The following is a 14,743-nucleotide window of genomic DNA, read 5'->3' on the forward strand; positions in this document are numbered from 1 at the left end:
AGGACTTACTACTGTTTGGGTGGGGATAGTGCGGGCTGGAGAGATGGCCTGTCCAGGAAGCACCCCTGAGAGATCTCCTAGTCTGACCACCCCTGGCCAGCTCTGTCCCTACCAGCCACAGAGCTGGTACCCAGCCATTTTCAAGAGCCTGCCCTCCCCTCTCCCTGTCAGCTCCACCTCTCTCACCTCCCCATTTCCATCTTACTTTACCCATCTGTTGAATTACAAATGCACCCCCAGTTACCCACATCACTCAGATAGTGGTGGTGAACATTACTAGTGTTCACAGCACATAGATTCTAACAGGAAGCATGTCCCAACCAAGAGTTGTGCCAAATGGCAAGCTCGCAGGATGGAGAGTAGGGGGCTCTCCTGGCCCAAGGTCTTCCCAGCTGTGGGCCTACACACCCAGCCTTTGTTTTGGGCAGGTTTGCCATGCAGGCCAGGAGCTGCAGAGGTTTCTGCAGCTTCTCCCCGTGGCTGCTGGCTGTAGGTAGGGTGAGAAATAGGCCCCTCAGTGACTCCTTCTCATCAGGGGCTGGTGGCCAGGTATGGGGCTGGGAGCCATACATGGGTTTAAGATTATGTCTGACCGACTGCCTCTGGCAGCTTCCACATGGGTAATGAGCTCTGTGCCTGTGATCCAGGCAGAGGCCCGGGCAGATATCTCCCTAAGGCAGGCATCCATGTGGGAGTGACCTGGCCCCTCCACGCCTCCCAGGGATGAGTGCTCTGTCCAGACCCTCCAGCCAGCTCTGACATCAGCTTCACCTTCATGGTGTCCAGCAGGATCTGCTGAGCTATGGTCACAAGCTGCTCCCGGTGGCTCTGACTTGTTGGCTGGAGACAGAGCTTCTGGGCCACCAACGTGATGTCTCTCCCTGATGCCGTGAGAGAGTCAGTGACCGGCCCGATTTCTGCCTGGAGCCACCCCTCCTCAGAGTCCCCAGCCAGCCTGCAGACACAATGTCACTCAGCATTTCGCAACATGTTGTTACCACAAGGAAATAGACCCACCAGGAAGTCATGAGGATACAGTGCCATGAAGCCACTAAAACAGTGGCTCAGGTCTTAGTCACCGTCACCTTAAAAGAAGTCACGGGATGTAAAGCACAGCACAGGGAATGTAGTCAATAACGTAACTCTATGGTTACAGATGGGTACGAGACTCATCGGGGGGTCACTTCGTGAGATACATAAATGTCAAACCGCATGCTATACACTGGGAACAAATATAATGTATGTCAACTGTAAGAGAAACAAATTAATTTTTTAAAAGGTGAGTGAAGTCTATTTTTATGATGAGAGAAGCCTCTCCAAGATGTCATGTTGAGTAAGTAAAACCAAATTACAGACTAGCACGAATGGCAAGATCTCACTGTTTTCAGTTATGTGCAGGTCTACAGAGAGGGCCTTTTATCTAGAAGAAAAATCATCATACTGGGGTTTTAAATTATGCTATGTTCCTTTTTGAATTGCTCTCATTTTCTCTGAAATGAATGTGTATAATTACTACAAAAAATAACAAGCATCTTTTTGTAGGGAAGAAATACCTAGAGTCTCATTTCAATCCATGTTATCCAAGAGGAGTTTTATGTAACCAAAACCAGCCTCCACAAATGGCTCCCTAGCAACTGTTTCGTTCATGTGATTGTAGACAATCCCTAACCACACAAAGCAAGGAAAGTCCTGCCTGCTTGGGCAGTCCTTCATAATAGTTATTCTTTGCAAACAAAGCTGAGGCTGGTACCTTCAAAACCTTAGGCTGGGAGGATGCAGGAGTGCCAGCTCCAGCAACCACTGAGTTCATCTCAGCTTTGGTCTCTTACTAGAGCAACAGCCAGTTTCAACGCCTCACTCCCTGCCTGCTCCAAACATCCTAGATGCCCTCATGTGAGATATCCCCAGTTCCCTATGTGCAGTGTCATACTCGCTCAAACAGCCCTGCCCAGCAAAATGCCGAAACACTGGGGGCAGGGGTGGGGAGAAGGGGAAGGATGCATGACAGCTGTCTCCTCCCCTTATTTTTCTCTGGCTCCTGTGCCGCATCTGCTCATCAGCTACAGCCGACAGGCCGCTCGGCCCATAAATATGACAGTGCCACATCCTACAGGTGTTCAGCCACAGGACAGGGACCGTCATCCATGCCACCTGACTTCCTGGGTCTTCTCACTTCTCAGTGTTCAAAGGAGAGGAGAGAAACAGCTATCAAGGGTCAGATGTGCATGTGCAAAATGACCTCGCAGCATCCAGTGCTAGGGCAATTGCATGGTTCTGTTCTCATATGACCTTGGGGACAAGGACTTCCCACAGAGAACTAGATTCTCTGCAGGCCTGCCCTACTTCCCCACCCTCCTCGCTCTTCCTGGAGAGTTGTGGGACATTTTCCCATCTTCTCTCCCCTCCCATCGCTACTTTTAGATTTGGCTGAGTTGGTTTAATGTTTCAACATGAAGGTACACCTGCAGTTTCCTTAGCCTTGCATCTTCTCTTCCCAGGATACAAACTGTCTTTCCAAGTTCTTTTCTTTACCTTCCCTTCCCTGAGGTCTCTGGTCTCTGCTTGTGGATAGTTTTTCATCAACGTTTGGTTTCTTGCATCGAGGTTCATAGAGACACGATTACTAAGTGCTGCATGGCTCCGTTCATGTTTTCCCTATGGTCTGCTGAATGATAAGCTGCCTGGTGCCACATCGTTGGTGGCAGGCCAGTCCCCTTAGCAGCCCACAAATGTGATTCCAGCACCTTCTGGCCTCCGGAGTCACGGGCAAGAACTTGGAGAAGAGTCTGTCTGCTACCAGGCTAATTGACCTTCCTTTGTAAACAGTTTGTTTGCTATGGCCTGAAAACACTATGAGTTCAGGAATTTGCCAGCAGGCACTTTATGTTTATCTTCCTCGAGTCTGACCTGAAACTCAGAGAGCAGTTCTCAGGGGCAGATTTGGGTCAGTAATTGGCTCAGAGAAGTTTTCTTCTACTACGTGTTCAGTTACTGCCTCTCCTCAGTGTCTTCGTTTTTCTCCTTCTGGAAGCCCCATTATTTACAAATTGGATCTGTCCTCCAGGTCTACTATTTTTAATGCATGATTTCTATATCTTTCTGCTTCTAATCTCTAATTTAAAGGAGTCGGTCGGCTTGATCTTTCAAATCACTAATCTGAGTCATAATCATAAGCATTCTCAAGCTTCTACTTCAAGCTGTGAGGGTATCAGACCAAACTGCCCACCAACAACACTTATAACGGATGGACAAAAAAAAAATTTAAAAAAAAAGTGTTGGGTTTTTTTTAGGTACTAGAGCATAATCCAAGCAGCCAACACTTAATCCTGAGTAGACAGACCAAGAGGCAGAAAAGTCATGTAAAGGTAATAGCCATGCCTGACTCCAGAAGTTTCATGGTGCTGAGAAAACAAGAATTAGGGTCTAGGTCTTATCAATGTGGATGCCACCTAATGATCACCCCAGGATTTCAGCTGGGACCCCAAGAGGCTACACCTTAGGAGTGAGAACAAACAGGTAAGTGGATCTGTGTGGCTCATGAGAGCAAGGATGCTCACTGCTGGAGAAAGAAACTGCAGACGAGGAGAAGGCGACAAGAAAGAATCTGTGGTGTTAGATCAACATGGAAGAGGTCGGTGTGGTGACACACACACGTGAGCATCTACATGGGAGTGTGTTTTCACATGCATAAGTGATACGCACATGAGCGTCCACACGGGAGTGTGTGTTCACATGCATAGGTGGCGCGTACATGTGAGCATCCACATGAGAGTGAGTGTTCGCATGCATAGGTGATGCACACATATGAATATCCACACAGGAGTGCATGTTCATGTGCAAAGGAATGTTGATGAGTATGCAGCGTGGATTAGCGTGTGTACTGTAAACACTCTTAGCTCTGCTTCTAAGAGGCCATGGAGCAGTGGTACCCAGCAGCCATGAGTGTATTTAGAGCCCAGATCTGGCTTTCTAAATATCATTTGTCAACAAAAGAAACCAGGGTTCTTTGGGGAAGAGGTTGAGTCCAGGGCTCTCACTGGAAAAATACAGGATGATCCTGGAAAAGAAGAAAGTGCTTTAAAGAAACGGAGATATGACAGAAGAATACAGGAGCTAATGGCAGAAGCTGGAAGGAACTGAACAATAAAATAAACATTGACAGCATCGAATTAAAACCCACAAAATGAAATAAATACCACGAGTCGATAACGTACAAATAATTGAATAAATGAACAATGGGAAAAAAGGATAACATTTCTGTACGGAATTCCAATTAATAAATATAGAAGGGATGAAGGAAATAAAAAACTATCATGAGACAACCATCCTAGTAACAATTCTTGCAGACAAAATACAGTGATTGATGCTGGAATCAATGGACGAAAGTTTGAAGAGAAACAGAACAGGTTGCAGAAGTTTCTCCAAGACACTTATCAATTACAAAAAGAAAAATAGTGGAGAAATTAATTAGCACCTTAACCAACTGACAAAGTTTAAAATCACTAGTAATAAGACATATCAACATCATAATGGAAAGCATAATGAAGAACACATCACTTCTTGCCACAAATACAAACTCTCAATCTAATCATGAAAAATCTGGCATACCCAACTGATAGATATTCTACAAAATAACTGACCAATATTTAATATCAGAGGGCCAGGGGCATGAAAGACAAAGAATGAGGAACTCTTAAAGACTAGAAAAGCTTATACAGAGACAAGTAAATGCTACCATGAAGAGAGATTTTTTTTTTATCACACTTCTCTCAGTTAAAAAAAAAAAAGATCTGAACATATGAATTAGACCTGAGATGCACACAGCACACAGCACCTAATAATAGAACACATGTCTATTTGTGCGCTCATGGCACATTTATAAATATGGACCAAATGCTGGCTCACAAAACATGGCTCAAAGTCATACGGAAGACTTACTGGGCCATGGTGCAATCACGCTGGAAATCGGAACAAAAAGGTAACTAGAAAACCTCCAACTGCTTGGTCCAGGACAGACTGAAGTTTGAGGTGGAGGGGTGGTGAGTTTAGCACCGTCTTTCTCAGGGCTGCTCCCCAAATGCCCTGCTCACTCAGACTCTGTAAATAGTACCTCCAGGGAGAGGCAACGCAGGGGCCTGCCCTGTTTGCCAGTTGACATGATTGATTTTATACATGCATGTCCCTGTGTGTGCATGTGTATGTATATGTATATATATGAGGCCCACTTATACATGCATATCCATGCATACATATGTGTATGTGTGTATATATATACACATGAGATCCATTTGTACATATCCAAGCATGTTCATGTGTATATGTATGAGACTCACTTACACATGCAGATCCATGCATACATATGTGTATGTGTGTATATATATACACACGAGATCCATTTGTACATATCCAAGCATGTTCATGTATATGTGTATGAGACTCACTTATACATGCATATCCATGCATACATATGTGTATGTGTGTATATATATACACACGAGATCCATTTGTACATATCCAAGCATGTTCATGTGTATGTGTATGAGACTCACTTATACATGCAGATCCATGCATACACATGTGTATGTATATATGAGACCCATTTGTGTAGACATGTCCATGTGCGTGCATGTGTATGAGACCCACTTACACATGCAGATCCATGTATACACATGTAGATCCATGTATACACATGTGTATGTATATTAAACCCATTTGTACATACATGTCCATGTGTGTGCATGTGTATGTGTATGAGACCCACTTATATATAGCATATCCATGCATATGCATGCGTATGTAGGTATATGGGTAGTCATATACACAGCTCACTTCATATGAATTTTTTTAAAGGAAAAGGGAGAAGGAAAAAAAGGTGGGAAGAGGGCGTGGGAAGGATGGGGTGCACGTCTGGAATAGAAACCTCAGCGCTCACCACAGTTATTTCCAGGGAACAGGCTGATGGGTCATCCTTTTCTTCCTCTCTCACTCGTGTTTTCTAAATGTTCATGGTCAGGTTCATTCTCAGTGGAAGAAACATACACTCAAGCCGGCCTCCTCCCACAGGGTCTTCCTGAAGCCCTGCCCGTGGCCAGCACTCTTCTGCTGATGCAGTGGCTTCTTCCCGCTCCTGAGAGCTGCCCCAGCAGACAGCAATACTGGGCCTGCCAGCTAGGCACTCAGCACACTCCGTGCCGACCGCCTCCTTCCGGCCTTTCCTGAATTCTGTCCAGGAGCTCCCCTAAACGCCGACAGCCAAACCAGGTCAGAATAGGAGTTACTTGCAGTGTTGCCCGACTGATGGGCTCGATCATTGCCCATGATCAAGAGCACGGGTAATTCTCTTTATCAATAATTTATTTGCCCGGAACAGACAATACAGCAAAGGCATTTATATTGAAACAAACAAAAAAGATGTTGGATGTATCTCAAAATTCGCCATGCCTTTTTTTTTAAATTAATAATTGCATTGTGTTAGAAGACTTAGAATGTGCAAAAGAGTATTAGTATAAAATCAATCTATCCTCAAACTCCTAAGTAAATTATTATAAATATTTTGGAAAGTTTATTTCCATACATTTTTTTATTTCATAATTGGGGCCATACTATGTACAGTTTCCCAACTCCATATCTTTTGTGTGTGTTCAAATACACGTGACAGAACATTTGCCATCTTACCCATTTTTAACTGTACAGTCCAGCGGCACGAAGTATATTCACAATGTGCAACCATCCACCTCTACAGTTTTTTTCATCTTCCCAGACTGAAACTCTGTACCAACTAAAGAACTTTCCATCTCTCCATGGGCAAACCCACCCCAACCCCTGGCTCCCACCATCTGCTTTCTGTCTCTATGAATCTGACACTCTAGGTACCTCACGTAAGTGGAGTCATACAGTAATGTGCCCTTTTGTGACTGGCTTATTTCACTCAGCATCATGTCTTTAAGGTTCATCCAAGTTGTAGCCTGTGTCAGAATTTCCTTCTTTTTTAAGGCTGAGTAATATTCCATTGAATGTGTGTACACATTCTGTTTGTCCATTCAGCCATCAGTGGACACTTGGGTTGCTTCCACTTTTTGGTTGTGGTGAATGATACTGCTCCGAACATGGGGGTATCTGTCTGAGTCCTTCCTTTCATTTTTTGGAGTATACACCTACAGGGGAATTGCTGGATCACATGGTCATTCTATTTTTAATTTTTTTGAGGACTCACTTAACTTTTAAGTGTGAGCTTTCTTCAACAATATTTTTGTAACTTTTTACTTTTATAAAATTTCAAACTTCCCAAAAAGTTGCAAAAATACAACAAACTCCAGTAACAACCAGATTCACCAATTGTCCTCATTTTTGCCACATTTGCTTTATAATTTCTCTCTTTCTCTCTCTACCTGTGTGTGCATAAGTGCAAACAGGTCAGATTCTTGGAAATAGTTACCTTTTGGCAACTTGCACAAACTCATCACTAGCCCGAGCCAGCTCCTCTGCCGTCTTCCCCAAAGAGGTGAACGCGTCACCCCCCAGGTCACTCCTCCCCATGGTGATGATCAGGTGGCAAAGCTGCACCATCATCGGTGAGATGAGCCTTTCGATGGCATCGTTCTGAATCATGGGGCTGATGTCATCCAGTGGGGAAGGCTCTCTCTCTTCCAGCCTATGAATAGGAGAGTGACAGGGTCATGGCCCATGCTGAATGGCATGCCGCAGTATTTGTCTCTGAGCTGACATCCATTTAATTCTCTTACTGTGGGAAAGAAGTCTGCAGAACATTTGGGGGTTAAATAAGGGGAGCTGTCGGGATCCCTCAAGTGTAGAGTAGGTTGTGACTCAGTAGCACCAGGTGAAAAGTGGGATTCAGACACAACAGTGGTTCAGAGAAACTGGATAGAAAATGCAAACAAGCTGTACGAAATGAGACAGTTCGAGAAATGGTTTTCTGGAAACCACTAATAACACAACACTGTACACAGAGGGGGATGTATTTTGCATAACTCTCACTCTCTGGAGCCCCTCAGAATGAGGGTGAAGCCATGTGCTGGAGGAGCCCTGCCCCGGCCTGAGTAGGTGACTCAAAGCCAAAGTCTCCGAGATCCTAGCAGCACATCACTCGAGATTCATAAACCTCCTTCCCCAGGCAGCATGCAAAGCTGAATGACAACCCAAGGATGTCACACAGGAATTCCCAGTATCATGTCAGTGGACGAACAAAATTCCAATGCTGAAATTCTAAGATTTGTTCGATTCTGTTCTCTCATCCAAAATTTCCCTCAAACAGAAATGAAAAGAGGAACCTCGGACTTCTAGTCTGGATGAAATAGGTTCCTGCCAGTTGAGTTCCTGCCATGACATCTACAACAATCGGGTAGATGGCACACAGTGCAGAACGCATCTAAGCATTGTGGAAGTGGCATCGCGACATGACCTGGAATTCCAGAAAGGAGACTCTTCCAGCGATGAGTTAGTATAAATGACTGTTTATTTTCAGGGACATTTATTAGTTCTGGGCGCAGGCTGAGGAACAGGGCCTGGGCTAGTCAGAAAAGTCTAGTTCTGGAGGAAACAAAACAAAACAAAAAAACCCTTTTATGATAAAAATAACCCCACACCTAGAGACATTACATAGTCCAACCGCTGAAAACCAAACACCAGGAAAAAAATTGTAAAGTGTCCAGAGGAAAAAGGCTTGCTACCTACAATGGAGCAGCATCAGACTGTCCACATATTTCTGTATCGCATAGCCCAGGTCAAAACCTCAGGGGAATGCAGGGCCGGAGCCATATTCAGTCATACAAAGTTCTTTTAAAGCAATGAAGACCCTCCTGAACCCTCTGAGTGAAACAGCAAGGACTCTGGGAGGCTCGAGGCTCATCCCACGCCTCTTGGCAGGACCTCGGACAGTGCCCCTCATCTCAGAGGTAGCAAGTCTCAGGATTAAGTCTCCTGCTTCTTCCCTGTGGGGAGCCCAGCTGCAGGGGGGAGGGGGGGTTACATCCCACGGGAGGCCCTTGGCTTGATTTGAGACATGACTGCTCTGAAACAGTCACTTTCTTTCTTCGGAGGATCAATGACATTCAATAGCATCAAACAAGTCTGCTGTCCTTGAACCACCCTGTCTCCTGCACCTCTAAAGACAGCCGTGTCATCCGAGGAGAGCCCCACTCTGGCTGTTCTTATCTTGATTTCACCACATTCGAGGAAAGTTTTAGCAGTTGCTCTGCTAAATGATGAGTTTTATGTGGTGTCAGTGGGCACTAGACTTATGTAAGATACATAAATGTCTAACCACTATGCTGTACACCTGAGACTAATATAATACTGCATGTCAACTGTAGTTGAAAATTTTTTAATTAAAAAATATCTGATGCTTTTATCAGCACCCCACTTACGGTAAGGACAGGGCACTCATCACTGGCTGGCTTGTGATTCCTCCAACTCCACAGTCCTGTCCTCAGTGTCTGCTCCCCGGGATCTTTCCTGCAGTCAACCTTCAGGATGAACTCCCTGAAACAGCCGACAGGGGGTCTAGGTGACACAGGTCCCCAAGAGAGAGAAGCACAACAGTGCCATGGTCTGAATGTTGTATCCCCCAAACTCATATGCTGAAACCCAACCCTTGGTGCAGCAGTAACTGAAGGTGGGACACTTGGGAGGTGCTCGGGTCACGAGAGTGGGGCCCTTGTTATTGGGACTCCTGTCCTTATAAAGGGTCCTGAGAGCCCCCCTGGCCCTCCCACCACATGGGGACACAGAGAGGGGAAAGCAGCGTTCAGGACCCAGGAGCTTGGCCCTCACCGACGCTGAGTCCAGTGCCTAGACCTTGGACTTTGCAGCCTCTAGAGAGAGAAACTCCTGTTGTTTATTGTGTTCCATTAGAGCAGCCAGAAGGGATCAAGATGGTAGGGACCAGACAGAGACAAGCTGTGCGTCAGTCTGGCCACGGGCAGCATAAACCGTCCAGCACAGTTGCTCCCTGTGAGGCCAGGGACCAGCGGTTTGTGCCCACATCTCGGTTCCCTCACGCTGCTGTAGCAGAATGCCGTGGACTCGAGGCTTAAACAACAGACATTTACTTCTCACATTCTGGAGGCGGGATGTTCAGGGCAGGGGTACCGGCAGATTCGCAGATTTGGTGTCTGGTACACGCCTCTTCCTGGTTTGTGGCCTGCCTCCATGCTGTGCCCTCATGTGGTAGAGAGATTGATCCTGTGTTTCCTCTTACAAGGGTACAGATCCCACTGGGGCCCACTCTCATGATCGACCCCCTCCAACACTGATCAGCTCCCCAAGGCTCCATCTCCACACTTTCATACTGGAGATCAGGGCTCCCACCTGCGAGTGTGGGCACTAGTGTCATTCAGTTATTTGCTGCGGGCTGCCTCCCAGGTCCCTTCCCTGTGCCCAGGCACAGGTAGAGGGCATGTTTCCAGATAAGGTGGTTCCTGCATCAAGGGCCATTCTTTGGAGGGACACACACAGACGATTGTGTGTGGAATAGTCTCACAGCAGTTGGGGATGGGTGCATGAACCTGGTGATGGGGGCAGATAGGGAGACAGAGCCAGCCTCAGGGAGGGGGCACAGTCCACGTACCCACCTCTATACCTGGTGCTGGGACTCAAAGTGGGGGATGATGGGTCACTTGGAAAGTCAGGGCCCTGTGCTCAGAGGAAGGGTTCTGAGCAGAAAAAGCCACCATAGCACTGCCATTTCATTTTGGGTGCCAAAGAATTTGACATAGTGTGTTTGAGATGACACATAGAGCACGCGACCCACTAGAGTAATTTTATAACTCTCTAATCATATTACTTACCCAGGACAAATCAATCAAGAATCCTTTAATTAAGCAACATCATCAATGACTTCATGTCTTAGAAGCATCACAAACAAGGGATCTGCTCTCCAGACCAAAGACAATTAGAAGATGTCATTGGCTGAAGTGAGCACAGACCTGGGGCCACATCTTGGTTGGGTCTGTGCCCAACTCCCAAGGCAAAGGGCCACCCTCCCAAGGTCAGCTTCCAACTCTACAGCTCCAGCCACCTCATCAGCCCAGTGCAAGTCCCCTTCTCATGGGCCATCAACACCCACATGTAAACCCTCTCCCGAGCCATTGACCAGCTCCCCTAACAGGGTGATTTACCACCCTGCTTTGGTACAATGCTGGCCAGTTGGTTCCTTTGGCCTTTGAAGTTCCAATGGTTGGCCTCGATTTTATATATAATACATGATATAAAATAAATATGTACTTTGTATAATGCATTGTATGCAGGTGTATGAATATATCTGCATGTAAATATACACAGCTGTACATGCCTGAAGCAGAGGAGTGGCTTCTTAAAGATGCAACTGAAGCGCCCATCTGGACATGACAGCCTGTGAGAAGACACACTCTTCTTCAAGATGGAGCACACCCCTTGAACGACAGCCATTGTGTATGGGGTGTTCCTGAAAGGCCGACTGACTACCTTGATATCAGAACCTAGTGGTGGAGACAGGAGTGCCTTTCTCGCCATCCACTGAAGGAATGTGCTTACCTTTCTTGTCCACTCTAGACTCTGTGAGGCTGGAAGCCCTGGGTCCCGAAGCATGGATAGGTGCACCCACGGGACATGCAGGCAGAGTGGGGCCCACGCAGGGGCAGACTCCTGCACCAGCCAATGCACCTTGCTGCTGGGGACTCACAGCTGCCCACCAGGGTCACTCTGAGCTGGCAGAGCTGTTTTCCCTAGGGCCAGTTCCTCCCCAGGGCAGACTGTAGCCAGTGACAGGTCCCCTGGCTTCCGGGATCATATCCTGTGTGTCAGACAAGGTCAGATTTGACCTGAGACCACATTCTTCCTTCCCCTCTGCCCTGCAGGCTCTTCTGGAGGGCATGTCCTCCATCACATGCCTCCCAGCCACTGGCCCTGCCATAATGCCTAGGGAAACTGAGCTAAGACCCTTCCCCAGTCTGTCTAGCCAGGGCTGAGTGCTCAAGCCTGTGGAGGGCCAAGCCTTGTGCCTGGAGCTGCAGGTAGCCGTCTTGCACCCATGATGGGGTCCTACCTGTGAACAGAGCAGCACTGAGGGATGGAGACAGTGTGGCCAAGTCCTCAGGATATTGCTTAAGCCTTTGGATTCAAGCAAAATGTTGTCCTCCAACACGTTCTTATTTTGCTTAAGCATTTGGGTTGCACTTGGGATGCCCAACTGGCACACCTGGGAACCCTCAGGCAGTGGGGACCTACCTGCCCGAACGCACAGCTGCTGGTGCTCAGCAGTCACGCTTAGAGACAGGGAGAGGAGCCACAGAATACTGGTCCACTCTCCAAATTATCACACACACACACACACACACACACACACACACGCACGTGGTTGTGTCTACTGTCATTTTTTTGACTTTAGTGGATTTTATATTCTCGTTTTTAAATGGACGACCCATACAATGTATTCATTGTGAATTCTGCCAATGGAACATTTTAACACCGAAACATATAAAATGACCCATTCCAGATAACAAGGAGTTTAACACATAAAAGGGGACGTGGTTATTCTCGCTTCTGAATATGCCAAGAATCAGCCAACACCATCTATGCCGAGGGTGTGAGTTGTAAAAACCCTGTGATCCAACTTTGATCGACAACCACAAGTGTAGCTACCCACAGAGTATCAACAGCGGGAAACGGGACATTTTTGCTTACCTTGATGGGAGGACACTTTCCTTGCTCTAAGCCAAAGAGCAGATGACCGCGTTCACTCTCGATGCAAGAAATCCAGTTTGCTGCTTCTGACCAGCAGCAAGAGTCTGTTTACAGCCACAATGTAGTTTGAGATTGTAGCTTCTCCAGCAACTGTTAGGCGATGCTGCTGTCGACGTAACAGACAGTGCTGCCAACAACTAAACCTCATAACTTATGCATGGAGCTGTGGAGGGTCTGCCGGCTCAGTCACAGGAAGAAGAGCTACATCAGACTTAATCCTTCCAATCGTAAAAATGAGATTCAGTTGCAGGTCTTCAAAGAGTTGCCTTGTGGGGGCTGAAAGGGAATTAGGTGGAGGACCCCTGAAGGCCAGATGAGGAATGGCTAAGCCAGGGGTCCCAACCCCTGGGCCGCAGATGGGTACCAGTTTGTGGCCTGTTAGGAACCGGGCCGCATAGTAGGAGGTGAGCAGCGGGCAAGCAAGCGAAGCTTCAGCTGTATTTGCAGCCACTTCTCAACACTAGCATCACTGCCTCAGCTCCACCTCAGATCATCAGGCGTTAGATTCTCATAGGAGCGCAAGTCACTGGTGCTAGAAAGATTGGGGACCGCTAGGTTAAGTGGTTTAACTGCCTTGGCTTCTTCCCAGTTCCTTTGTGCAGATTTTCACAAGATTTTGGTTTACAAGTGAACGGTCAGGCAACTGTCCCTTGGGAACAATAAAAAGAATGGAGGCTCAACCTGGATGGAAAATAGACATAGAGATGTATTAGGTGTGGGCTGTGTCCCAGGTGCTATGTCATCTCACTTATCCCATAGAGCAATTTAACCAGGTAAGTGCTATTAGCTTCCTTCTACACAAGAGGAAATGGGAGGGGCGGGGGCTTATGAATGGTGCCAAAACTTTGAGGATTATTTTCCCTTCAAATTATCATCCATTCCTTGAGTTGCAGTAAATTCTAAAGTCCACAGTGTTGGAACTGTGTCTGCTCCGGAAAACAGAAGCCATTTTAGGTACTGAAAGCAGAAGGAACAGCTGGGAGGCATGACGTGATCGCGGTGATGTCAGAGGCATAAGGGAGAAACAATTTGGGCTGTTTTGAGCATAGGACACAAAGACCAGAGAAGGGGGTTGAGTGTCCTCAAGCTTGTTTCCTAAGAGCATGACTGTTAGGCCCATGTGACAAAGGTCCTGGCTTTCGAGGCTCTCTGTCTGGCCCTACCCTCACCAAGGCCCTCCCCCGAGCCGAGAACGCTTTCAGGTGCTGGCGGAGCCTGAGGCCCCGCACAAAATGTGCACACACAGTGTCTAGGGGAGGATAGGCAGAAACCCGACGAGAAGAGGGCGCTTTTACACCGAGGGAGGCGGGGACCCGCACACCGGGGCCCAGGATGGCGGGGCATGTCCGGGGTGTTCTTTCTCTTAGAGGGGCGCACGGCCGATGTGGGCGATTTATAAGGAAGGGGCCTTCAAATGCACCAAAAGTTGTTTCCTAAAAGGCAGTTGGAGTGGGCCATCAGGAGAGAAGGGACTTTAAAGACCACTTCCCAACGATGAAAGGGAAATCAAGGTTCGGACGACCCAGCGCCTGCAAGTGGCAGGGCGGGCAGCGGGGTCCAGGGCTCCTGGGGCCCGCGGATCGTCCTCCAGAGAGACCTACAGTCACCCCAGCCATGTGCCACCCAACGGGTCCCAGCAAGCAAAAAGAGCCTCGACTCCAACGAACCGCAGACACTGGGACGCCCGGGGCTCTCCGTGGTCCTTTAGCGAGAAAAGAGTAGGGGCGCGTCTTGGGCACAGGCTAGGGCCTCAGAACTTTTTGGTTTTACCCCAAAATGTCCCTTTAAAATAGAGGTGGCAGAGCCAGAGTGAGCCACGTAAAAACGGATCTTCCGTTGGCACCGTCCCCCGGCTGTGACCCTGGGCTCCGGAGAATGCACCCCAAGCCCTAGGCCCTCTGCAGCTCCGCGCGGGGCGCAGAACCGACAGGCCGCTACCGGACCTGTGGTCGCGCTGGATCACGTGGCGGGGGCGGAGCCGCGCAGGTCCGGGACCCTGGTGACG

At 47.7% G+C, this 14,743-nt stretch overlaps 1 long non-coding RNA gene across 1 annotated transcript; it reads right to left on the reverse strand.

The window, feature by feature from the left end:
* Positions 1-6,336: 6,336 nt before the first annotated feature.
* On the reverse strand, positions 6,337-14,687 carry LOC107195491. The gene is made up of 4 exons (XR_001516657.2): positions 14,406-14,687; positions 12,679-13,419; positions 9,384-9,498; positions 6,337-7,651 (listed from the first exon to the last, which is right to left on the reverse strand). It is a non-coding gene; the product is annotated as an uncharacterized LOC107195491 (long non-coding RNA).
* Positions 14,688-14,743: the final 56 nt, after the last annotated feature.

This window comes from Pteropus alecto, unplaced genomic scaffold (assembly GCF_000325575.1).
Source record: "Pteropus alecto unplaced genomic scaffold, ASM32557v1 scaffold223, whole genome shotgun sequence".
NCBI classification, from domain to species: Eukaryota; Metazoa; Chordata; class Mammalia; order Chiroptera; family Pteropodidae; genus Pteropus; species Pteropus alecto.